At 40.7% G+C, this 25,142-nt stretch overlaps 1 protein-coding gene across 17 annotated transcripts in view; it reads left to right on the plus strand.

Moving 5' to 3' along the window:
* The first annotated feature begins 2,693 nt into the window (after positions 1–2,693).
* Positions 2,694–25,142, plus strand: part of LOC117532959 (band 4.1-like protein 1) — a 104,928-nt gene continuing 82,479 nt past the window's right edge. For 3 of the 17 annotated variants that reach the window (XR_004566967.1, XR_004566966.1, XR_004566969.1), the window contains exon 1: positions 2,696–2,928. The gene's annotated coding sequence lies outside the window, so the exon portion shown is untranslated. Of the gene's footprint in view, positions 2,929–25,142 lie in introns of all 17 variants that reach the window. The other 14 variants (XR_004566981.1, XR_004566976.1, XR_004566977.1 and 11 more) reach the window with 10 other exon arrangements.

The following is a 25,142-nucleotide window of genomic DNA, read 5'->3' on the forward strand; positions in this document are numbered from 1 at the left end:
GGAGAAATGTAATCATGCAGATTCATACAAAGCATTGAACTGAATGATGGGATGAGTTTGAATATGATGTAACACATTATGGCAAAACAGCTGGGCCTCTTTTAGTATCTGTCTTTTTAGCGACTAAATGTTCTTTGGCCTGTTTGACAGTTTTTTAACTTACCCTCTGCTGTTTGGGGTTCTGCAGGGAGAGTATATATTTGTTTGTATCTTATTTGATGAGCTAAACTGCACCAGCTTCCATCACTGCTTCACCTGGAGGATCGATAAGTCATTGCAGCTGGTTTCCATGCTCCTGCAGGCTGTCCTCACTCAGGACCAACAGAGAGACTTTCCCTGCATCTGTAATCCTGCCGTCTGCAGACTGAGGTGTGGAGGAGCCACGTCTGCATTGGATTTCCACTTCTGAATATGTGTGAGCTCTGAAGTTCAAAGTTGCTGTTGCAATCTTGAGCAGGTGGCAGCTCCGATCAATGTGCTTGGATCTATCTATCTATCTATCTATCCATCCATCTATCTATCTATCTATCTATCTCTCTATCTATCTATCTATCTATCTATCTATCTATCTATCTATCTATCTATCTATCATCTATCTATCTATCTATCCATCTATCTATCTATCATCTATCTATCTATCTATCTATCTATCTATCTATCTATCATCTATCTATCTATCTATCTATCTATCTATCTATCCATCTATCTATCTAATCTATCTACTATCTATCTATCTATCTATCTATCTATCTATCTCATCTATCTAATCTATCTATCTATCTATCTATCTATCTATCTATCTATCTATCTATCTATCTACTATCGATCTATCTATCTATCTATCTTATCTATCTATCTATCTATCTATCTAATCTATCTATCTATCCATCTATCTATCTATCTATCCTTTGAAAATTAGTTGATGTTGCTGCGGTAAATTATGCTGAAAGGTAAAGTTGTGGTGTTGTTAAAAGTCTGTTGATTTCAGTGATTGCTACAAGCCACCACTTTCCTATACAAGCTAGTCATGTGTCAATGAAGGTCCAAAAATAACCACATTTCTGCAGGTAAATTAGTTCTGTCAAGAGTCTTGAGGCTCCAGAGGGATATAATAATTTCAATTTATATAGCGCCTTTCACAAAACCCAAGGACTCTTTACAATGAGTAAATGTTGATATGCGAGAAATGTGACCTTAGAATAACCCACACCTGGAAGAAAAAAACCGATATATGTGATTGCTATGCTGCATTGATTCACAGCTTTAGCTTTGAAGAGAATCCTGCTGTGTCCTTCACTGAGATAGATGTCCAGTAGTTGAATGGACATTTACCTGCAGCCAACATCAGAACAAGTGGCTCGCTTTGCTCACTCAGTGTTAGGAGGTCCTTGATAGCTAGGAAATTACAATGACGGACTAACAGTTAGCTCAATTCAATAGCTACTCTCATAGCTGCAGATCTACTGATTTACCAGGAACCTGAATATAGCATAAAGCCTGCAGGTGCTTTCATGGTATTGGACATATCTAAGCCTTTAGTTTTCAACAGGTTGTTAGATAGGTGAAGGCCCAATTATTGTGACTTTTATTCTACTGTTCACTGACCATAAGGAATGCAAAACTGTGCTGTATTGGCTAATTTCTCCCAATTTTTAAAGGTGCAATCAGCTCAAACCAGCTAACACACATTACACCTGGAGTTTTGTAGATCTGGTGCCCTTGTTCAGTTGCCCTTCGTCCGCCTGTTAATCCAGCCTTGGCGTTAGGCATATTGGACATAATTAAAATGATATTGTCTTACAGTAGAGCGCTCGTAGTGACCTTGTATGTCTTATCGGCTTATGGTAATTTGACTGTAGGTCTATCGCATGTGTATATTGTATATTATAGCTTCTTTGCTAGCATAGGCCTGCTTTTGTAATGGACCTGGCAGTGATTAATTAAATCAGCAGCAGTAACCCCTCATTATCCCTGATTAATGATATCAAACCCAGCTTGCCTTTTCAAAATAAAACCCCTCTCATTCTCCAGACACAATGGGGAACTGATACCTGCACATTACTGCTTTTCATGGTTTCATTATTGGTGTTTACCACAACAGTGGATGACTCAGGACGAGCGGTCCTTTGTGTTAAAAATGCCATCATCTCTGTATGCAAAGGTGAGGGGGGAGGGGGGGGGAGGGGGGGGGGGGGGTTCAGGCTGTGTTGGACCCAGTGATGAAATCAAAGGGATTGTGTTCCTGACGACACTGACTGCAAGACATAGGCTATCAGCTCTTATGTGGTGCTGCATTTGAATATTTCAGAGAGGGATCTTGCCTAGAAATAAAACACACATCAAATACAACATTGAATATAGTATTTGTAATTTTGAATAATATTTGACTGTACTCAGTGTAAATATTGTCTTTATTTTTGCTACGTATCTTCTTTCTGTGTCTTTGAATGCACCATACTGTGTACCAAAGCAAATTCCTTGTATGTGTAAACCTACATCTGATCATACTGTTGTGTTGCCTCATTCATGTTGCTGACAAATCCACCGACACGTGAATGCAGCTCCTGTTGAAACAATGCTGCGTGTTGTCACCTTGTTGGCATTTCCCCAGCGTGTTTATTGAGATTTCTACTTGTTGACAGAGAAGGATATTTTGACACAAGCGCTGTTTGTCTTTACACATTCCCTCTGAATAATCGGACATGCGTCCTCCTCCCTCCTCCTGCCTCCCTCTCTGCATTTGACAGTGTCCCTCCCTCTTTCTCTCTCCTCCTCCTTCTCCTCTCATTAGGGCTTTTCACCGGCAAAACACCGACACACTCCCTCTCCCTGTAACCGGGTAATACACACGGATCGGCGGCAGCAGCAGGATTGAGCCCCGGTGCGCACCATCCATGGTCCTCCCCTTGATGTGGGTCTGACAGGAGGGTATGTTGAAATATTCGTATTTTCCTCCTCTTGCTGGTTTCCTCCTGGCGTTATTAGCCCAGAATTGGTTGTGTTAAGCGATGTATTGAATGTTTCTACGAGATATTTTCTGCGTAATTCGTGAATGGTTACGATTTCCGCTGCAGTGCAAATGCATTTATTGAAGCTGTTCATTTTATAATGCGCACGGACTTACGTCCTCTGCTGGGAATGAATAATATTGTGGGAATGAAGCAAGTTGTTGCGTCGTTTTGTGCCCATTGGCCCAAGCAGTGTTGACAGAGAACCTTGCAACCAGGCAGTAACCCCCCACCCAGCCACTTCATAGATGATGTTGCTCACACACAGCATGGCGGTTTTTTAAATTAGCATTTTGGAATATTTGTGTTTTTTAAAGTTGCTCGTTCAGAGATCAGCTGTTGTCTGCTTGTTTCAGCTTGTCAGGGAAAACTGGATCTGCTGTTGGCTTAGTCAGTCCAACACACCCATCACTAATTATACACACACACACACACACACACACACACACACACACACACACACACACACACACACACACACACACACACACACACACACACACACATACACATACACACACACACACCTTGCCCACACACACCTGGCCCACACAAGTGTTGCTTGGGACTGTGTAACACTTTGTAAGTGACGCATGAGTGTGTGTAAAATACAGGCTGGGAGATACTTGGCTGCTGTGTGTGTTTGCCTGCATGCTTGGGCAGGTCCATGTATGGAAATAGCCTGACCTTTGGCCCTTTGGCTTTAACGGCTTTTTTCTGAATTACATACTGTATTTAGGAGACATTTTTCAGCTGTGCACGAGTTTGCATCACCTTCCAGATGCTTCTCATAGACTCTGTGTGGGCACCTGCAGCTAGCTTCTCAAACTGCATTCATCTCCTTCGGGCGTAAGGCTTTGGGAAGAACATACGTGCATGTACGTGTCTGTTTTGCATGCTGGCTTCATCAGCCTAATACTTTTCTGGCTTGTTTATGACTGTATGCTCAAAGTTCTCTTGTCGTTGCAGTGATTCACAATTCTAAATGTATTGAATGTTCAATACTGTCATTGACGGCTGATTGCTCATTTCTATTAGGGTATCTAGCTGGGTGATCAACAACTTGCTTCAGTAGCCAAAAGCAATTCTGTCAAGCAGCTAGGCTAAAAACAAGCCTCACTGGAGGCTACATTTTGGTCTTGGTCATGTCTCAGAAACTGACATCCATAGAAACGAATCGACAAAGCTCTATGATTTTACATGTGTGTTCAGCAGATTTTAGGATTTTTGAAGCTGAAATGCAATCACCATGAGTAAAAAGCTAACGTTTGGCTACAAACAAACCCCATCCCAGTTTGCATGGCTGCGCATCACCACCACTAAGCTAAAGGCAGAGTCATGTCGGCGTAATGACGTTTAGTATTCATTCAGTTACTTGTTAGCAAACGCCGTTTTTAAGACTCAGCAAAGCTTCAGACATTTACGAGTGGGGGTGTTTACTGACATATGACATGGATAAAACCAAATACCCTATTTTAGGCATTTAAGCACAAACGCACTAAAACAAAGTTGACTTCCAGACAAGAGAGCCAAAAGTGGTAAAATCATTTCTGGGTTTTAGGACGAATTCCTGCTCTACAATATAAGATGTTTTCAATAGCAGCTCTCTTGATTGGCCAAACAAAACTATACTCCTTCCTCTGTTGGTTTGTCATGTCCTTCTAATTTACTCGACTCAGATAAAGTGTGTTTCAGTTCCCCTGCAGTGTTATCCTACAGGTGGACTTTTCACACTCTCCTTGCAGACTGCACACAGCATCCCTGGCACTACCATCGGACAAAATTCTCCCCTTGCTGTGTCAGCCTCGCCTCGCCACCTCTCAGTGTGTCACCTGATGCTTCTTCCCCCCCCCCCCCCCTCCATTACCTCCTCTCAGCAGCAGTTTCTCCACTGTTTGCTACATCATGATTCGTAGAGTTCACATCCAATCCAACTCAGAGATTGCCTTTTTTTGATTTTCGCCGTTGTGGATATGTGCACAAAGTCTCACTACTGGTGTGTGCATGTCAGTGTCGAGCTCTGGGATTTCACAGCACAGCATGCTGCCTTCCACCATTTGCAAATCAAATGAGCATGTATGAGGCATCCAGTCAGGCCGAAGCCCTCCTCTCCTCTGCGTCTCATTGGACGCTCTCATACCTCGCACTTGAAAGTTAACTCAACCATTTCTTATTGACATCTTGGTTGGAAAAGGGGGGGGGGGGGGGCGTTAGGCGCTCAGTATCACAGAGGGAGATTGGGTTTTTCTTTTGGTGGCCATCTTACCTGAGTCATTGTTGTAGCTCTTGGAACCTGCAGGGAGTGCTGCATAATTGTGTGGGGTCACCCTGATGTTACTGATGATGATGATGCAGTGTGTGTGTGTGTGTTGTGTGTGTGTGTTGTGTTGTGTGTGTGTGTGGTGTGTGTGTGTGTGTGTGTGTGTGTGGTGTGTGTGTGTGTGTGTGTGTGTGTGTGTGTGTGTGTGTGTGTGTGTGTGTGTGTGTGTGTGTGTGTGTGTGTGTGTGTGTGTGTGTGTGTTGTGTGTGGTGTGTGTGTGTGTGTGTGTTTGGTGTGTGTGTGTGTGTGTGTGTGTGTGTGTGTGTGTGTGTGTGTGTGTGTGTGTGTGTGTGTGTGTGTGTGTGTGTGTGTGTAGTGATGTGTGTGTGTGTGTGTGTGTGTGTGGTGTGTGTGTGTGTGTGTGTGTGTGTGTGTGTGTGTGGTGTGTGTGGTGTGTGTGTGTGTGTGTGTGTGTGCTGTTGTGTGTGTGTGTGTGTGTGTGTGTGTGTGTGTGTGTGTGTGTGTGTGTGTGTGTGTGTGTGTGTGTGTGTGTGTGTTGCGCTTGTCATTGCTTTTGACCCTGCTGAATGTACTTTGACTCGCCATGTTTTTGTAGCCTGGTGATTGTTGTCTATCCTGCCACACACATGCGTTTGTAATGCTATACTTGTGAGGTACTTGTTGACGTCATGCTTTCACCATAACATCAAACCACAACCTCATCTTTAGGATTATCAGTACATCAACTTCCACTTTTCACACTATTTATATTCATGGCAATAGCTGTGTTTTATTGTTTGCATTCAGGCTTTGTATACTATATATATATATATAGTTGTTTTCAGGCATAATGGAGGCCGCAGCATTCAAACTGCATACACACACTCACAAGGGATTCACAGAAAACAATGCATGCAGGTACTAGACATGATATGAAAGACAAAAGCTGGTGCATGATTATTTTGGAACACATTTTTCATCAATCACATTTTGAAAGCAAATATTATTTTTGGTTTCTATCACAGCCTTATCCTTTTGTTTTAAGTAGAGTCTGTGCATTTCACTTTTATCTCAGTAAAAGAAAACAGTTTTATGCTTTAATGTTCAAAAAGCTCTTTACTTGTCTCACTGCCTGCCTGTGCTGCAGCACCTCTTTTCACCCTCTGTCTGAAACCAGAGCCCAGTCTGCTCTGATTGATTAGCTGGTCGGCTCTGTTGTGATTAGTCAACCGCTTACAGATGTCCTGCCCCTTAATCTATCACGTACAATGTGTTAGAGCATTAGCCAATAGAAGCGTCAGTGTTACATAGTGATGTCACCATGTTCCTGAAGTAAATAAAGAAGTCCAAGAGGCGTTTCAGGCAGGTGTATGTGGGAGAGAAAGTCTTTAGATGTTGGCCTACCCAGTACCCATGCACAAACACCTATGTAACGGAGGGAAGGAACACCTGAAAAAGCTAAACCCTCATTTTACCTTTTTAATCAGATTTACTGCGAAGATGGAGGAGTTGTGAGAGATGTCTAAAAAAAAGACCAGTCGAAATTGGTGCATCCAAGGTTTAGAAATCCTTACTTTCAGTTGCTCTCAGTGCCATCTGAATGACATCATCTCCATGCCCCAAGTTTATAACGCTACTCAAAGTCTCAAGCCTTATTAATAATTAAAACTTTATATACACAAGTCAGTCATTTTTTACCCACTCTGTAACTTATACGTGATACTTGATGACTGTTATTGATTGGCTATAATAATCGCAGTCCTACAGTGCACTGCAGCTGTTAACTTACCTGAAATGCCTAATTTGGAGGCAAAATCTCAGTTTTACTTGCTTTTTGCATAATTACTATAAAAGAGAATAACACGGCATTATCGCAGCTGAATCCAACAAAGGTATAATCACAGTGTGCTTTTTATTATACTGGAATACAATGTAGCCTAATCAGGATGCTTTATCTGCTGCAGGCCTGTCAAAATCTCGCTCCAGCATCAGGTGGGTCTTTATTGTGTGTTTCAGCAACGTTTACACAATGGCAGCAATCCCATCCCCTTTTCCTCCTTCCTTAGAGGGTCTCCTTCCTTAGAGGGTCTCCTTCCACGTTGCAGTCCTGTTTTCTGATCAGGGCTTTATTTAAATGTTTTACTCACACAGCTTTGGGCCGATGTATTGCCTTCCTCCAATTGCATCATTCTGTCTACAGTCGGGTGTAAGAAGGGGAGGAAGAGGAGCTGTTCCATGCCATAAAGCAGGTTTATTTCACCATTCTGTTTCCCTTCAGTCATATGGCTCCTCACGGTTGATGGGAAAGCATGACTTTGCCCTTCTGAAGGGGAGGCAGGGAGCTTTACCCCGAGCAGGCGCAGCTCAGCCCCATGATTACAGTGAGTCAGCAGGTTCTGCATCGCTTTTTTTCTACTTCCTTTGCATACCTTCCCTCGCCTCCCTCTCCGCTGCTGTCGTCTTTGAACAAATCCCCTGCCTCTCAAGGATGAGGCTCATCATGTTGTTGTCTGGCTTTGATCTGGTGCAACGATGCCTGTAATGCTCCTCATGTTCTGCCTCACGACAGAAAAGCAGAATTTATATTTCAGGCAATTTTTTGGGGGGGAAATGTTACACTTCTTTTAGGACTGTTTACTTCTTCGTGGCCTGCCATGGAAACACTTTTCTCCTGATACTTCGGCCTTATTATACAAACCACGCCAGCGGCCATTGTTTCATTTTGGCCACCTCACACTTGGCAATAATTAATTGGAGCTTTTGAATTCAGCAGTTGTGCAGAAAGGCTAATTACGTAGTTGCTCTGTCCGTTTCCCCAGTGTGATAAGCTTGTGAATTTAGAAAAAAAGGTCCACTCTTAGTGCAAACTATTTATAAGAACAGAAAACAAGACCCAAACGAGGATTAGGAAGGGTTAGAGTTGCAAAAAAAGTAACAATCGGAACAAACCATGCTTACTGCTGTTGAGGGAAATGCATTGGCGCACATGTATTTTTAAAACAAAATAAAGTTGCAGGTACAGTGAAATGAAATTGAGGACAATGGTCCCTTGGTAACTGTATGTGATTAAAAAATGTCGCCGGCTGCAGTGCTGTTAACAAGATATGCAGCTCCTCTGAGGACGCTGGGTAATCTCTCACGTCGGCATTATGTTGCCTCTGTAATTAGACTAACAGATGATTCAAATGCCCAGAGAAGCAGGTGGGTGTAGTCTGCCTGCCGACTGTGGCTCTGCTGTCTGATGGATGGCACCCACTATTTCTCAGTGATGGTCATAATAATGTAATAATATTAAACTTAACTTGTATATCATCTTTCACACAAGTAATGCAGGACGTAGGGGTTTACAATGGGAGAGAAAAGGACAACAATTTGGATAGAATGGCATAAATAATGGAAAACAGGATGCAAAGTGGATGATAAAGAATAGAAAGCAAAATGTAAGTTTGAAAATAAAACCTACTGAATGTTGTTGATGATAATAAACTGAGTAGTACTAATATTTGCAACATGCTATATATATCAATGAACACTGCAGAAGCACCAAAAGATCTCCATTCTCTTCTACTCTGTTCTTTTAGGTATCGGTTTTAGTGCATGTAAATGGTCTCCAACACCCCCCCCCCCGACTAAAACACCTCCATTGGACTCCTTTGTTTACTTCAGTAACATAATAACATGACCCTCGTGCTTCTATTGGCTAGTGCTCCAACACAGAGTTTTTGAACATTAACATGTCAGAGTTGAGGCACAAAATACAAATATACAGCAAAAAGTGAGCATCCTTTTTTAAGTATTTAACAAACATATTCATGAAATATTTCACATTGTAAATATATATGATATCGACTATTTATGTAGCCTAGCCTATGGCCTTTGTTTTAACTTATTGTATTGTTCTTTTTAACAGAAGTGGTGGAGATGTGAATTTCTTTATCAACGCAAACAGAAATGGTTTCACCTCAAATGCTCTCTCCACCAATCCCTGAGTGGTGTGTTTGCAGAGTATTGTGTCGTGTAAGTACAGTGTCTCTCTGACTGTACACACAGACTACTCCCCGTCCCTTTGGCCTGACGTCTGGCTCCTAAACGGGTCAGACAGGTTGGAAGTCATGACTCCTCTCTGTGTAAACACTGCGTGTATTTACACTTCTCTTATGCCCCTTTCACACCAACGCGTTTTCAGGCTCCAGCTCCGGCTCGGAGCTGGAGCCTGAAAAGTGCCGGTTTTTCCTGTTCACACCGCAGCGGCGCCGCCTCTTAGCTCCGGAATCCGGTTCACTTCCAGCTCCAAAAAATTGTCGGTCTAGAGGCAAGAGCTTCGGGGCTAAGAGGTGGCGTCGCTTACGTCTCTCTTACGTCGAGGCGTGCAGGAAACTAAACCCTCCTCCCCTGAACATGGGTCGACTGTCATGCCTGCCTACAAGCAGTAGTGCTTATAAACACACTTTATAAAGTCAGGCAACACTAACCAGGCTTCGTGTGATTCTGTTTATTTGTACCTTACTTTGACCACCCGTTCACTGTTATTGATCATTGTGGAGAGAGGCAGACGTTTTGTTTTGTATTATAGCAGCTATCGGATGGAATCAATACATGGGCTGCACAGGTTGTCACTGTCCGACTATCACAAGTAGAATCATAATAAAAATACGCCGGTAAAATGTGCCTGTAGAAAACGGTTTATGCCACAATAGGATAGCAATAGCAAGTAGTCAGTTTAGCTTCGGTTGCTATGCTAACATCACCCATTTTATACCAGAGAAACTTTCATAACAGCGTTGTGATGCCAAACAGCGTCAATTCAGACTGACACACATTCACTTAGGCTAAGGGGAACTGGGGATATGTATCAGCTGCTTGTGTGAGTCGGACAGTGAATACTTTAGAGCGGCCGCTGCAGTGTGAGCTAACCGGGAGCTAACGGAGGAGAATAAACTCCCGTGGAAGAGCAGCCAACACTGCAGCGGTCGGTAAATGCTGCAGAAACACATTATTAAGCAATGAACCACGGCACTCTGGAGAAAAGCATAAGGTTGGAGAAGTCGTTATTCAATTTAATCTGGCTTCGTGTGATTAAAAGCAACACGATCATCGACCCGACGCAGTTGTTGTTGTTGTTGTTGTTGTGAGCGCCGTAATGCCGTTGGGGAGCAAATCAGCAATGTAAACGGTGACGTCATGACGCAGCAGCGGCAGCACCAGTCGGGCTCTGGGCGGTGTGAACAGAGCGGGAGCAGAAAAGGGAAACCGGAGCTGAACCAGAAAAGCTCTAGCTCGGAGCTAGAAAGGGAAAAGCGCTGGTGTGAAAGCCGCAGTAATCCGTTCACACACGTGTCACTAGTCTTGTGTATTTTTGTGCGGTTCATCCATTTGTTGCACCAACTTGCTTGTTGTTGTGTTTGCAGCCCAGTGAAGTATTACATGTACTGTACAAAGACAGTCTACAGAATATAACTATTTTGTTAGAACTATTTGTGGTTTATCAGCTATGGGTTTTGCTTGTTTACTCTTTAGAATTAAACATGCCATGTATACATAGTTTAATATACTATACCAATAATATATTATTGTTTATTTCATATACATAATGTTCTGTTTACTCTTGGCTTTTCCTTTGAATACCATCATGGATAGTGGAGGAAATCTACATATTTATCTAATTCCTTTGAGTCTGAATGCTATTGGTCTATGTGTATAATGATCTTGTGGGAATTTAGAGGATCGTACTCTATTTGTTTTGGCATAATTTAGCTCATAGGGAAGGGAAACGCAGTGCATTCTGGGGCATTGCGGGCATCTTTGGAGAATAGCGTCTGTAGCAACAGAATTAGCTTTCACCGGCTGTTCTTATAATCCTATTATCATTTTATAATCTAATATGAATTAAGTATAAGCAAAATACAGTTGCCTTTTTAATACAGTGTGTGTGTTCAGGTTTGACTCGGTTGTGTCACAGAGAAGAGTTACAATTTTGATGTAAATTGCTGCATTCAGGTGCTGAAGGTTTTAGAGAAGCTTCATGAAGTGCCTCCATGATCGATGTGTCTCAGCTGCTGCTCCAGCTGTCGGCCATGTTTGTGCCCAGCCAAGTCAGCAGGAGAAATTATAATATCTTACTTCCTGTTGTTTATAAAAGACAGCGCGCAGTTTCTTTTCGCTTCTGCCTCCGCACCCCTCTTCAGCTCACTCTCCACAGGGAGCACCTCACAGTTTGAAAGCTGCAGTAGACTATCAAAGCACACCATAATGTTTTTAACTATTGGATATATCACACTGTGTCGTGCAGGCGGTGCTAAAAGGCCTACTTCTTAACACGTGCAGACTTAAAACATATTCTAGGGATGCTACTGCTGATTACTGGCTTTAGTGATTCATTTTTGAGCAATTGAGTGACCATTTAGTCAGACACCCAGTTATTTATTCTAAAATGTTTCAGCTCAACGATCCAATCCAAAACTGAAAACGGCAAATGTCTAATTTGTTACCCATTAAATTATGTCAGATAGACTGTTCAACCAATCATTTGTGAACTATGGAGATATAATTTGGTCGGTAGATATTAGTGAAGTGCAGGGGGAATAATAGATGGGTGACAAAATTCTGTTATGGTAGTAGTGGTGGTGGTGGTAGTAGTGTTGGTAGTAGTGGTGGTAGTAGTAGTGGTGGTAGTAGTAGTAGTAGTGTTAGTAGTAGTAGTAGTGGTGGTAGTGGTGTTAGTAGTAGTAGTAGTGGTAGTGGTGGTAGTAGTAGTGGTGGTAGTAGTGGTAGTAGTGGTAGTAGTGGTGGTAGTAGTAGTGGTGGTAGTAGTAGTGGTGGTAGTAGTAGTTGGGTAGGGTGGGAGTGAGGTGGTGGTAGGTATTAGTCGGTGGGTTAGTTAGTAGTGGTGGTAGTAGTAGTTCGGGGTGAGTAGTGTTAGGTGTTTGATAGGGTAGGTAGGTTAGTAGTAGTAGTAGTGGTGTTAGTAGTAGTAGTGGTGGTGGTAGTAGTAGTAGTGGTGGTAGTGGTGTTAGTAGTAGTAGTGGTGGTAGTAGTAGTGGTAGTAGTAGTAGTAGTAGTAGTAGTAGTAGTGTTAGTAGTAGTAGTAGTAGTGGTGTTAGTAGTAGTAGTGGTGGTGGTGGTAGTGTTAGTAGTAGTAGTAGGGTTTTTGTGTACTGTGATGTGACACCATTGGTAGTTGATGTAGATAGATGTAGGTAGTTGATGTAGGTAGTTGATTAGGAATTTTGCTCTAAATCAATACCATATATTATGGATTGTTGCCATCCATAATACTTGTTGCCCAAGCATGAAAGTTAAAGGACCTTGATACAACTTATACTTTCACTTTTCTTTTCTGTGTCTTCATGTTTTTGTTGTGAAGCACAAATGGCCTTCAGAAGGTGTTATACAGCCCTGAATATCAGAATGACAACAGATGATCCTTGAATAAAATCTTCCTTGAATCCTTGAGGTAGCAATTCCAACTGGACTTTCATGCAACCAAAACGGAACAGAAAAACATATTTATTTCTACTGTAACTGTGGTGTATTGCCTCTGAAACAACCTTCAAGTCTCCACAGAAATATATTGGAAAATAAATAATCCACCTCAAAATTCAATTAAAAGTTTTTCAAACAGTTGAAACATGCAAGTCCAAGGCATAATGAAGGTATCTGAAATAGCCCAGCCACTAAAACTCCTATTAATAATAAGTTTGCAAGCATGATGAGTAATCGGAAGCATTAGCCTCCCTTTAAGCTCACATTGCGTCACAGTAATTTATAATATTATGCTGCACATACCGTATATCCTTCATAGTTGTATGAGCTGCTTGATCTCCTGATTCCCTTTACTGCCTGGTTCTCAGTGTGCCAATATGCAGCCTCTCACCTCATTAAGGTAGTTGATTTATAATCAAAGCGATGCTCTCATCTGCAAGCCTCTTTGTTAAATCATAAAGCAAGTTTGCTGCAGCAACATTGGTGTAGGAATAAGTCCTAAAACCCAATCATGAGTCAGAATTTCATCACATCGTGTTCTTTCGTCACAAAATAAACTTGTTTTGATTGTTTGATGCTTGAAATAAGGTCTGTGGTTAACACAAGCTTAATATAATTTCATGTTTTGCTCCACGATGTAAAATACCTAAGGATATTCCGCACGTGTAAATCACCAAAGCTCCTTTTGTGACAAAAAGGAGTCAGGAGGTGGTTGCAAACAAGCGGCTAAATGAAAATACGAAACGTCATCACGGCAAACATTAGCCTTCTTTTTCTTAGCGGTGGGGATGCAACTATTATCTAGTTCCATGCTATCATTGCCTTTACGCTTCAGAAGTCATGAAAGTGTTGATAATATGTGAAAATGATCCTGCCAAGCAAAACGTGTAGGTATCATCCAATGGAGAAATCTCATTTTGTCGAGGGAGCCCTTGCGATGCTAACTTCTTGGTCAGCTCACAAAAATATGCCATCACTGCACAGCTCCATCAGCTGGCTTGTTGGGAGGGTTTCAACACTGAAGCCCAGGATACAGTTTAGAACAAATCCCAAAGTCATGCTCCTCAGCAGGCAGCAGCAGTTTGTTTAGGAAATGCAATATTGTGTATTTTGTGGTGATTTACTCCTGCCATCTGAAACTGCTGTGCTGTCGTCGTTTTGATCCCTCATGTGTTCTTATCTCCTCTCGCTTCTCTTTCAAACCTACACTCATGAGCAGTAAGGCTACTCCCCAGTTACAGAAACAACTCAATGTTTTGGCATCAGCAGAAACGCCCTCTGTTTTGTTTTTGTATCAACCACATGCTGTTCTCTAATTGTCCCATGTTTTTGGGAGAATGTTCTTCTTTCCTGGCCGGCATTAAACGCCTCGCTCTGCACATGATGATCATTCATGGATTCCCTGTCATGCATCGATTTCTCTTCTCTTTTTCTTTTATGTTGGCAGCGATAATGAGAGGTTCTTTTATAATTCATGTCGTGATGGATGTCCGTCTGGTAGCAGTTTTCATGCAGCAATCTCACCAGACACTTATCCACCGACAGCACACAGAACTGCCAAACACTCCAGTCCACAGATTCAGATGCTTGGTGTTGGCTTTCAGCTGCCATTTAGCAAACCACACTTGTTCACCACATAGTACTGCTTGACTGATTCTGCCCAAAAAAAGTTAACAAGACATCTCTGAACATGTTCTTGAGTGGTATTATGGCAAGGCACGCTTAACCCTAACCCTAGCACATTTCAACACCATTCAAAGTGCTTTACAAAACACCTTAAAAGCAATCAGACGCCCGGGCAATCTTGTCATTTATTTTCCAGGAACAGGAACCACAAACACGCCACCCAAGAACTTGCATCACATTTATCAACACCTTCCCCAATGCATATATATATATATATATATATATATATATATATATATATATATATATATATTTCTCCCTCCTGAACTTTTACACACATCTCAACTCAACTCAGCAACAGACCCTCACAATAATCAACAACAATGTAGTCAAACACTTTCTGACACTCGCAGCCCTCTCACAAGACACATTCAACACAGAAGTGAATAGGCTCCCTTGGACCAGAACTACAGCCCGACACATATTCAGAAAAACTGGTGCAATCAACTCCAACTCCATGGCAAATAACTACACACACACACACACACACACACACACACACACACACACACACACACACACACACACACACACACACACACACACACACACACACACACACACACACACACACACACACACACACACACACACACACACACACACACACACACACACACACCATGTATACATCACTTCAGGGGACCTTACATGCATTTCCTGGAGACTTATCCTAACCTTAACCATAACCAACACACGCCTAACCCTAACCCTTACCCTAACCGAGTCTTCACCCTAAAATGAATTATTCCCCTCATGGGGACCTCTAATTTGTCCCCATAAGGGAGGCGAGTCCCCACACGTGACTGTGTAAACAAGTAATGCTAGGCCACACACACACACACACACACACACACACACACACACACACACACACACACACACACACACACACACACACACACACACACACACATCCTAATATTGTTAGGCCTGTGAAAACTAATCCTAACACGGAAAACTTCAACCCCAACCTTACCCTAATCGTGGCACATTTCAACACAATTCAAAGTGCTTTACAAAAAAACATCAAAAGCATTATGACGGAGCAAAAATGAAACGCCAAGTGAATCTTTTTCTCCTGTTTTTAACATCTGTGATTACGAGTGATCGACAGTATTGAATACTACATTGTACATGTGTTTATCCGTCGAGTTAAAACTGCTCCACCAATTGAAAATCCGCTCAAAGATTGAGGGTCAACACTGTGAGAGACGATGAATTCACCTACAATAACAACATGTAAAGACTGGCCAACAACATTGTCTACGACCCCAACCATGTCCCGAACAGTGAAGATGAATTATGAGCATGACATCAGAGATACAGGTTCCCACAAAGTTAGATTGAAGCACTGTTTTGTGTACCGATCAATCCTAAAATTAAATTAACGTTAAAGAATCTGGAATATATTATCTTCAGTGATTCTAATGTGTGCATAATGTCTGTTTCCTTGTATCTTGTCTTAATGTTTGTCCTTGTTGCAAATGCTGTGATGCAAGCAGAGTTGCATCTGACAATGAAATATTATCGTATCAAATACAAATTAAAATAGAAAAAGACAGGTATACAAAAAAAAGTTAGAGTACAGTGTAAAATATGAATAGTTATTTGATTTCATTGAATGAAAGAATAGTCTTTTGCCTTGATTTAAAGACCATAGTCTCTCTGTGTCCGGTCGGGTCTTTACTCAAACAAATAGCAGAGTTCTTGTTCAACATCTTTTCAAATCCTCTGACATTGACACCGATAACACAGAGAGCTCCTGTAGCTTCCTTTCAGCCGCAGCACTGATCCTAATAAGGAGATGAATGGCTCTATACAAACAGTGGAGTGAAGCTGAGGACTGGATGTATGCCCACTGCCTCTCTCTTTCTTTCTCTCTTTCTCTGTGAGAGTGAAAAGCCTGTTTCTGACTCGCTTCTGTTAGTGGTCAGTTCAGGTGAAAAGGTCCTGGAAAAGAAAACAGTGTGCGTAAAGTATTATGTATGGTATGTTTAATGGAGCACGGTATGAACAAAAAACAGGCTTTACGACAACATTAGCATTCACACATATTCATACCGAGCCGTACAAATTACAACCTGATTGGTGGAAGACCGCTCTGTGTCCCGCCCCCTTTTACTCAGACAATGACGGAGGTTATGGCAGATTTGTGAATAACTCGCATAGAATTAAGTCTATAGGAAGGATGATGGTAAACTACAATATAATCTTCACCCCAAAGTGATTGATTCACTGTAACATCAGCACCTTTTGTGATGCTTATTCTTTAGTAGGATCCCCATGAGCATTGGCTATTATGCCATTACTCGCTATTTGGTTATTTTCTGTAAAGCTGCGTAAAGGTCTTTATTTAAAATCAGCAAGTCACACACACAGGAGATAGAAAGAAATGACTAATATCCAGTTACTCCAGCATCGTTGAGGATTGGAGTTTTAAAAATGCTTTCAAGGGGAATGGCTGTCACATTTAGAGGAACCACAATGTCTTTTTAGAAATGAAAATAGCTCCATTAAAGATTTTAAAAGCAGGTAATTTGGTACTGATACAGATGATTATACATCCGCTACATTCAGCAGAAAGAGAAGATGAAACCACAGTACTGGATACTCAAAATCCATTGACTCAAATATTTTCGTAATCCCTGGCATGAAGAGATGCCAAGATGACTTTGAAAGAACATCCACCTTTTCTCAGATATGAGAGGTTTGCAGGTGTTTTATTCACCACTTGTACTTGCTCAACAATGTACAACACAATGAGAAAATACTTTTCTGTGGAGGAAATGAAACGGCCTCAGTGTTCTTCAAGTTATTGTCTTATCTATTGCGATCAACAGCAAGTGGGAAGCCCTCACTGTAAACGTTTCCCTTCTAAAGTGCTTTGCATTCGCACACGTTGCGTAACAGATGTGAAAATGTAGGAGTGAAATGGTGCATTGTCACATCATTGCTGCCTTTATATATATCTATTTAATCTTTTCCTATTAAGCAGGTGGTAGTTCTTCTTTAACAGCACATACGCACTTGCTTTATTTGTACTAAAGTCTAATTCTCTCCCACACATGGTAGGGTTTAATAAAAAATGAATCTTGATGGAGCTATATCGGTGTTTTACACCGCTCTCGCAATTGTTTTACGCTCAGTGTCCGAAAGAGAATTGCTTCTCAACTTATTCTTCCGATTATGGACTATTGTGATGTTGTCTACCAAAATGCACATAAATCAGATCTTGCTCCACTCAACATAGCCTACAACAGACTATGCAGATTTGCTCTTGGTTGTCCTTTTCGTACACATCACTGCACAATGTATAACCAACTTAAATGGCCTTCTTTAAATGTAAGAAGACACACGCATTGACTCCAGCTGATATTTAAATGCATTTATTTTAACTATCCCCCTTATTTTGTACCCTACTCGTCAAATCATCAAGTTAGACATTCTGTTCAGATGTATTTCTCTGTCCCCTCTGCAAAAAAATTGATTGGCAGAAGAGCGTTCATTTTCAAAGCCCCAACAGACTGGAATACTTTACCTGCTGCTATTAGATCTCTTGCATCATTGGGTATGTTTAAACATGCATTGCTATCTCACTTTCAACTGGTCTGTACTTGTTATAACTGATATTGATGAAACTGATTTGCTCGACTGTCTCAAATTGATTGTGTGCATTGCTTGAATTGTACTTAACAGACTGTATGTAGTTTGTCTTGTGTGTCATGTTTTGCATTTTGTCTTTTTGTTTATGTATGTCTGTAAGTTGTTGCTATTGTCGGGACCCCCTTGAAAACGAGATGGTGCATCTCAAGGGGTTTATCCCAATCAATACAAATGTCTATATATATTGGAAGAGACAAACCTAATTCAAGTGTTTCATTTAATTTGACAGCTTGAGCTTCCTATTAACACTTCACAAAAGCAGTGTTTTGTTTTTGGAGTTGGTCTGTGTTTAAGAAAGGATAAGTCAGCACTTCTGGTCAGTTACTGTTTAGTCAGAGAACAAGCTTGACTGTATCTGAACCTGAGTCATCGTTGCTTACCATTAGCCGTTAGCTTATGAAGTGTTTTTGACAACGCCTTTATTTTAGCCTTTGGCAGTCTGTGAGTTTTGCTGATTATTTTCAAAGCCTGTCTGTAGCTAGATATTGTCTATAGTCTTCTCAAACTGTGGATTTGATGTGTCCAACCCAAACTAGTGGATGGAAATTAAACCCAAATGAGCATCGATTTTCTCAAAACGTGTGTAAGATGAGCAATATATTTGGATGAAAATGTGGAGACGGTAGGAGACATTCAAGCTGGACATTGTTTACCCAAGAAACAAGATATGACATTCATGAGCTTTAGAGGTGCTGATATATAGATTTAGTTTCAGTTACTTCTGCTCCGTTTCAAGTCTTTGTGCTAAGCTAACTGGATGCAGCGTTTACCCTACAATTAACTTTATAGCTGCACATTTAGTCTGATTTAGTGATTTTAAAGTGTTACAATTGTTTTTCTAAATGTTATTCTTATGGGCCATCTTATGATTGGTCTTTATTATAATTATTTTTCTATTTAATTTATTTGGATTAGTTTGAACTTTTTCAATATTATTATAATAACATTTAATTTACATTTTCATACATTGCATTTTTTACATTAATTATCTTTCAAACACATGTATGAATAATTGCGTTAGCTGTAATAAATAAGGCTAGCAATTGATCGTTTCTGATATTCTTAAGGTTATATTAACTCAATTCACAGTGGATTCACACAATGTGTTTTGCTTTTTTTCTTACTGATCTTCTAAACTAATTCTCAACAACAAATAATCATATATATCCCAAAATGTGGACCTATTTATTCCAGAGTGTTGTGTCCAATGACCTGAAAGCAATACTATGTAATGACGCTCTCATGCTTGTAGAGCCACTTCAGTGTTTATTTGAAAAACAATGGCAGTTCCTCTTTCTTAATGGTTTCAGAACCCCTGACGAATGTGACAGATGACTAGGTAAATGTCTGTCTTTTGCTAAATGAGAATCTAGTCAGCAATGTGCAGACTTTGTCGCTTTTCCATCCGCCTCCACACACTCTCAGCCAAGATGGGCTTCATGCTGCCATCAGAACGTCCAAAAGCATAAACAAACAAAGCAAATTGGATAACGGAAAGACTGTCTCGATGACACGTTGACATTTCCCTGGGATCGATACGCCTCCATTGACACAAGAACAAATGGCTGGTTGAAGCATTCACTTCTCTGTGTTGCTTTGCACCTACTGCCATAACAGTGCCTGGAAACCATGTAAATAATTAATATATATTACATTCATGTTTTAATATTTCATGTTTGTGGAGCGTTTCTCACTTATTGTAGAAGTGGTTCTTCAGATGAATGTAGCCTCTTTTTGTGTCTTGAGGCAAAAGTGTACTACACAGAGAAGGATTTTAACAGGAAGTCTCACTTTTCAAGGATCAATGTTAATGTAACCCTAATACATATTTATATTATATAAAAAGGCAGGACTGTAGACTGGAAGTAGACACACTGCTCCAGAAAATACTGGAGAGGACTGCAGTTATGACGTGTATGTAATACATTCAAACAGGAAGTCAACATTGAAAGGGGTCGATCGAGAAGAAATGGGATTTTTCCATTGGATTTTGGGATGTTGCAGAAAATATGTGTTTGGCAAACAAAGGTTTTTGATATTTACTTGTTTTGTTCAGCAGGATAATCTCCATCTAATTATGATTCTTGATGCAATCACCAGAAGTTAAAAGCTAAGCTATAAACGAGCTACATCACATAGCACGGCTGCTTGTCAACATCGCTAAGCTAAAGGCGGCTAATGGTTAGCACGTGGCCCTTTTTTAGTAGTCTTTTATTAGCAACCGTTGTTTTATGACACATATTAGCTTTGGACATTCATGAGTGGGGTATTTATGGACATATTTTTGTCAGCTAAGCTAGCTGATGTTCAAAATGGTGACGTCTAGTAGGTTCATTTAGTAGCTTATTTGCAACCACCTATTTGAAGATTTACGAGTGGGGTTATTTACTGAGGTTGCAAAACCGAATGTGAAGATCTCTTCAATTTGTGTTAACCAAATACCTTATTTCAGGCTTCTAACAACAAGGTTACCAGAAGTGCTAAAATGCTAACTCATTCCAGCGTTTTGGGACTAATTCCTGCACCACTCTTTGAGCAGCAAGAAGGCCGACGGCAATCATTTGGTATTGTGTGCTCTCCAACACCCACAATTCCTCCGGTGTCCTCCTCTCTGATGCAGTCCCCCTGTGGTTCATCGCTTTAGATTCACAGCAGAGATGTTTCTCAGGCCTGATTTCTAATCTGTGCGCCTGTGTGTTCTGTGCATGCTGATGATGGGGGGGGGGGGGGGGGGGCAAAACTATCATTCGTGCAATGCATATATAATGCTGGGCAGATTGTGCACAGCATGTTAGCTTCTGTAGCTTCCCTAGCATGTAGCTTTCTTTTTGGTGAGTGGTTCCTGCCACTGCTTTGTTGTAGCATTTGCCGCAGTGGATAGCAAAAGATAAAAAGTCATTTCAGCAAACTTAAGTAAAACTCACAGAGACACGGAGGAGAAAGGAACAGGAAAGAGCCTTCAGGAGGGGATATTGTGCTATTTTATAATTTCCAGGTATTATGTTGCTGTGTAGCGAGGGTCTTGTGTAAAGATGAATCAGTTCTGGATGTTCTGCAGTCCAGGTTTTATTGAAAGGTATTTTTGTGTCTTTTAGGGTTGAAGTGAGGTGTTCCAGGTTTGAGTGATCTGTTAATAGATTTAACTGGTAATGAACTAAGCAGTGGCGGTTCTAGACCAATTTGACTGGGGGGGCCAGGCTGGGGCCAGTTATTTTCTGAGGGGGGCACAATAAATGCAGGACGAAAAAGACAAAGACAGTATGAAGTAATTGCGCATAAGAAAACAATGAAATACAGTTATTGGTATTTGTTTCAGTACATATTTATTTCAGATACTTATAGTTAGTGTGTACGCTCTATGGGTCCGACTAGATTGACAAATTGCTATTTCGTCAGCCAAGAAATTGTTTAATCCTAAACTTTTTTTTTTTTTTCATTTTCAGGGGGGCCACAGGGGGGGTCCAAAGTCAGTGTTAGGGGGGGCACTGGCCCCCCTGCCCCCCCTATAACCGCCCCTGGAACTAAGAATTTTCTTCGGTCTGTCTTGAGGAAAAATAGGGTTAGGGTTAGACCCATAGAAAAACAATGGAGGTAAAGTGGGGATGCGGTGGATTTCTGACGGCTTTCCCATGAACTCCGACCTCCAACTGTATAGCGTTCATTGTTGGGTGTTCACCATAGACTGTATTTAAAATGTTCACTCTCCAGTTCTTCAGAAACCACCTTTCTTATACTATGTCCTTTGTGAATTATTTGAACTAATCTTTAGATATAATGCAAGTAACAATATCTATGACTGTGCGGAAGCTCTGTGAAAGGTTTTCCGCATTGAAGTGTAAATTGGTATTTACTAGGGCTGTAATTAGGACAGCTACTGTAGCATGCCATTGTTCATGTCCTGCATTTATAATTTCCTCTCGCATTTTTATTTATTTATTCAAACCTACTTAATGAATCAGAATCAGAAACGTGTTTATTACCAGCTAGGTTCACACGTACGAGGAATTTGACTAGGTGTCGTGGTGCATACATAAAAATAAAAAACAAATGTAAAAAAGAACACAGATAGAAAACTATATTAAGAACACTGTAATACAAATATAGTAGTTTGTCTTGACAAGGTCGTTGATGATAATCCATTTGCTAGCACACTTTAGCTGAATGCGTTTTTATCTTACATGTACATCATCAGGCGTGTGGTGCAGTGGGTTGTGTGTATGTGTTCGGATCAGGGGGTCACAGGTTCAAACCCCACTGCAGTCAGCATGTCGTTGTGTCCCTGAGACTCTTCACCCCAAATTGCTCCTGTGGGGATTGCCCACAGTATTGAGTATGTAAGTCGCATTGGATAAAAGCGTCTAACAAGTGACATGTAATGTAATCATTTACTTATGTTAACTTTACCGCCACACTGTTGAACTATGGGTGGGGCCCACTACAGTAAAACAGGCCCTATTTTGCTTGCTTGTAGTGTATTATATAGGTTTTTGTGCATCCAGATTGTCTGCAAAGGCTAAAATCATTGTGTGAGTTTCTCCCTACACACCCAACCCAGAGGTGCAGCAGCACAGGCAGTATGAGAAAGACATTTTTGAACATTAAAGCATGGAGACATCTCACAGTACAAGCACACATGGCAATTATATCCTCTTTAAGATGTTCATTACCAACAACTACACTGTAGCTAATAGTTAACGTAAACCTGTATGAGCTGATAAAGTGAATCTGGCGTTGGCAAACAGCTGCTTTTTGACAAATTCAGCAAATTCACTGAACTGAAAAGCTCAAATCACTCTCCTTTTGTGTTGTTCGGGACTCTACCAACCCTTGAGGGAAATGTAGGTTGTTTAGCAGCGAAGTGCTCAACTCTGCTTCGAGTTGTGAAGTGTCAGTTAGTAGCTGCCTGCTGTTTGGTGCAGAGCAGGAGGTGAACAGTGGGTTTAACTGATTTTTCACTCAAACAGCTCCTTGGTGGACATGAGAACCTTGACACCAAATCACAACAGTGAGGCTTCCAGCCATACTAACAAAACAACACGATAAATGATGCTGAAAACCTTCAGCAGAGGAGCTGAGTCCATTGATAATCCTCTGTGGGTAGACCCCTACAAGTGACCCTTTTTACATCGTTTCCCCCCATCCCGTTGTATGAAACAATGATTAAACACTCTAAAACTGAAAGCTAAACCGTAAACATTTTGCACAGAGTAGAAGCATAAACGGAAAGAAAAAAAAAACGTATGGACATGTAAATGTGTATTTTATAACCATTACTATTACAACCTGTTTCCATAAGCTCTGGTTACATAACTATATCAAAAGTTGTCACCTTCATACACTGTCCGTCCAGAAAAAAGTCACCAACTGGATTTAACTAAGCCAATCTGAAATATACTTCCATTGGATAATTACTGATTCATATATTTCAGCTGGCAGCAACTTATTTAACCTTAGCTGATGTGGTGTTAAGCTTCTCATTTCTTAAACAACCATGTCGGAAGAGATATCCTGTGGTCGTGGAAAGGATGTTAATCAGTTTCAGAAGGGTCAAATTATAACCCCTAACCCAAGCAAAGAAAACAACTAGAGAGATGGCTGAAACTACTAAAATCGAGTTAAGAACTGTCCAACGCATTATTAAAACCAAATAAATGAATCCAGATCTACCCTGTTCCAGAGATGTGCGTATCAGGGTTAGAAGAGAGGCAGATAACGTGATGTTATCTATATTGACGCTTTCCACCTTCTTCTCCAGTAGAACTCAGATGAGGGTGTTGCACTTTTCTTTTAGTTTTACATGTGATGTTTTGGTGTTGTTTAGTTTCTTTCCGTTAACCGTCAAGTGGGAAATTAGTATTTTTTTTTGTGTGTTTCTCTTAGTATCCTAAGATACTGTTATGTTTGGCTGTGAAAAAAAAAAAATATATATATTATTATGAAGGGCAGCCCATCTATTTGTATTTATTTGTTCTTTTTAGAAAGGGGCAGGTCACATAATATTTTATTCTTCTCCCTGCTCCTTTTCGCTCAATGGTATAATCATGTTTTGTGGCAATTATTGTACATTTGGTTTTGCGTACCATGAGAGAGACAAATACAAATTAAATTAAATTAAATGTACCCATCATGCCTCGTGCTTACCGCACAAGACTGTGGGGGCAGTGTTATGACCTGGGGTTGCTGCCTTTGGTCAGGTCTACAGTAGGTTCAGTGTACACATCTTCCATGACATTAGTAATGAGAACCAAAGTAATTGTAAAGATGCTACTAGTGATGAACTGAACAATGGGAGAAACAGCAGTCGAATAATGGAAGCCAGATGGGATTTATTGTAAACATTATCATCATTTAACATGCTTAAATATCAGGGGGGGCTCACAATATTCAAAAATTGGTTGGATGAAGCCAACCAATTTTTGAATATTGTGAGGCACATAGCACACAAAGCTATTCCAAGACTGAGCCTGTTCTGCGTTTTAAAATTCTCCAAGAGAGGTTGTGGATGATTACAAATCCCAGAATACATTATTTTTATTTAGAGGTTAGGGTATAATTCTATCTATATTTGTATTATTTATGAATTTAAAGCAAACCTAGTCTCTATACCGGCTATGTGACTCTCATTGGTTCAATGTGGCCACTGCTCTCTGATGTTACATAGCACATTAATGAGTGTAGCATGGCATCCACCTCTCTGTGTATTTCTATGTTAATCATTCATTCTTTTATCAGTGTGCCCAACATTCATAATTCATGCTTATTATACTGTCATATTTCTTCATATTTCATGGCTTGCAGTGATTATCCTTTTTTCTACAACTGCGGTGTAGTGTGGGTTTGTTGTGTTTGTATGAATATTTAATGTCTGGAGATGGAGAGTACATTACTGGAGCACATTAAATGTTGTCATTCGTGTGATTGGTGAACGAGGGAAATGGCAGCATTCCATTAGCGCCGATTTGTTCAGTTTTTGCCTTTTGAGGGGTGTTCACTGCAGAATTAAGGCCGTTTATCTAATTCATATAATTACATCTGGAAAT

Source organism: Gymnodraco acuticeps, unplaced genomic scaffold (assembly GCF_902827175.1).
Source record: "Gymnodraco acuticeps unplaced genomic scaffold, fGymAcu1.1, whole genome shotgun sequence".
NCBI classification, from domain to species: domain Eukaryota; kingdom Metazoa; phylum Chordata; class Actinopteri; order Perciformes; family Bathydraconidae; genus Gymnodraco; species Gymnodraco acuticeps.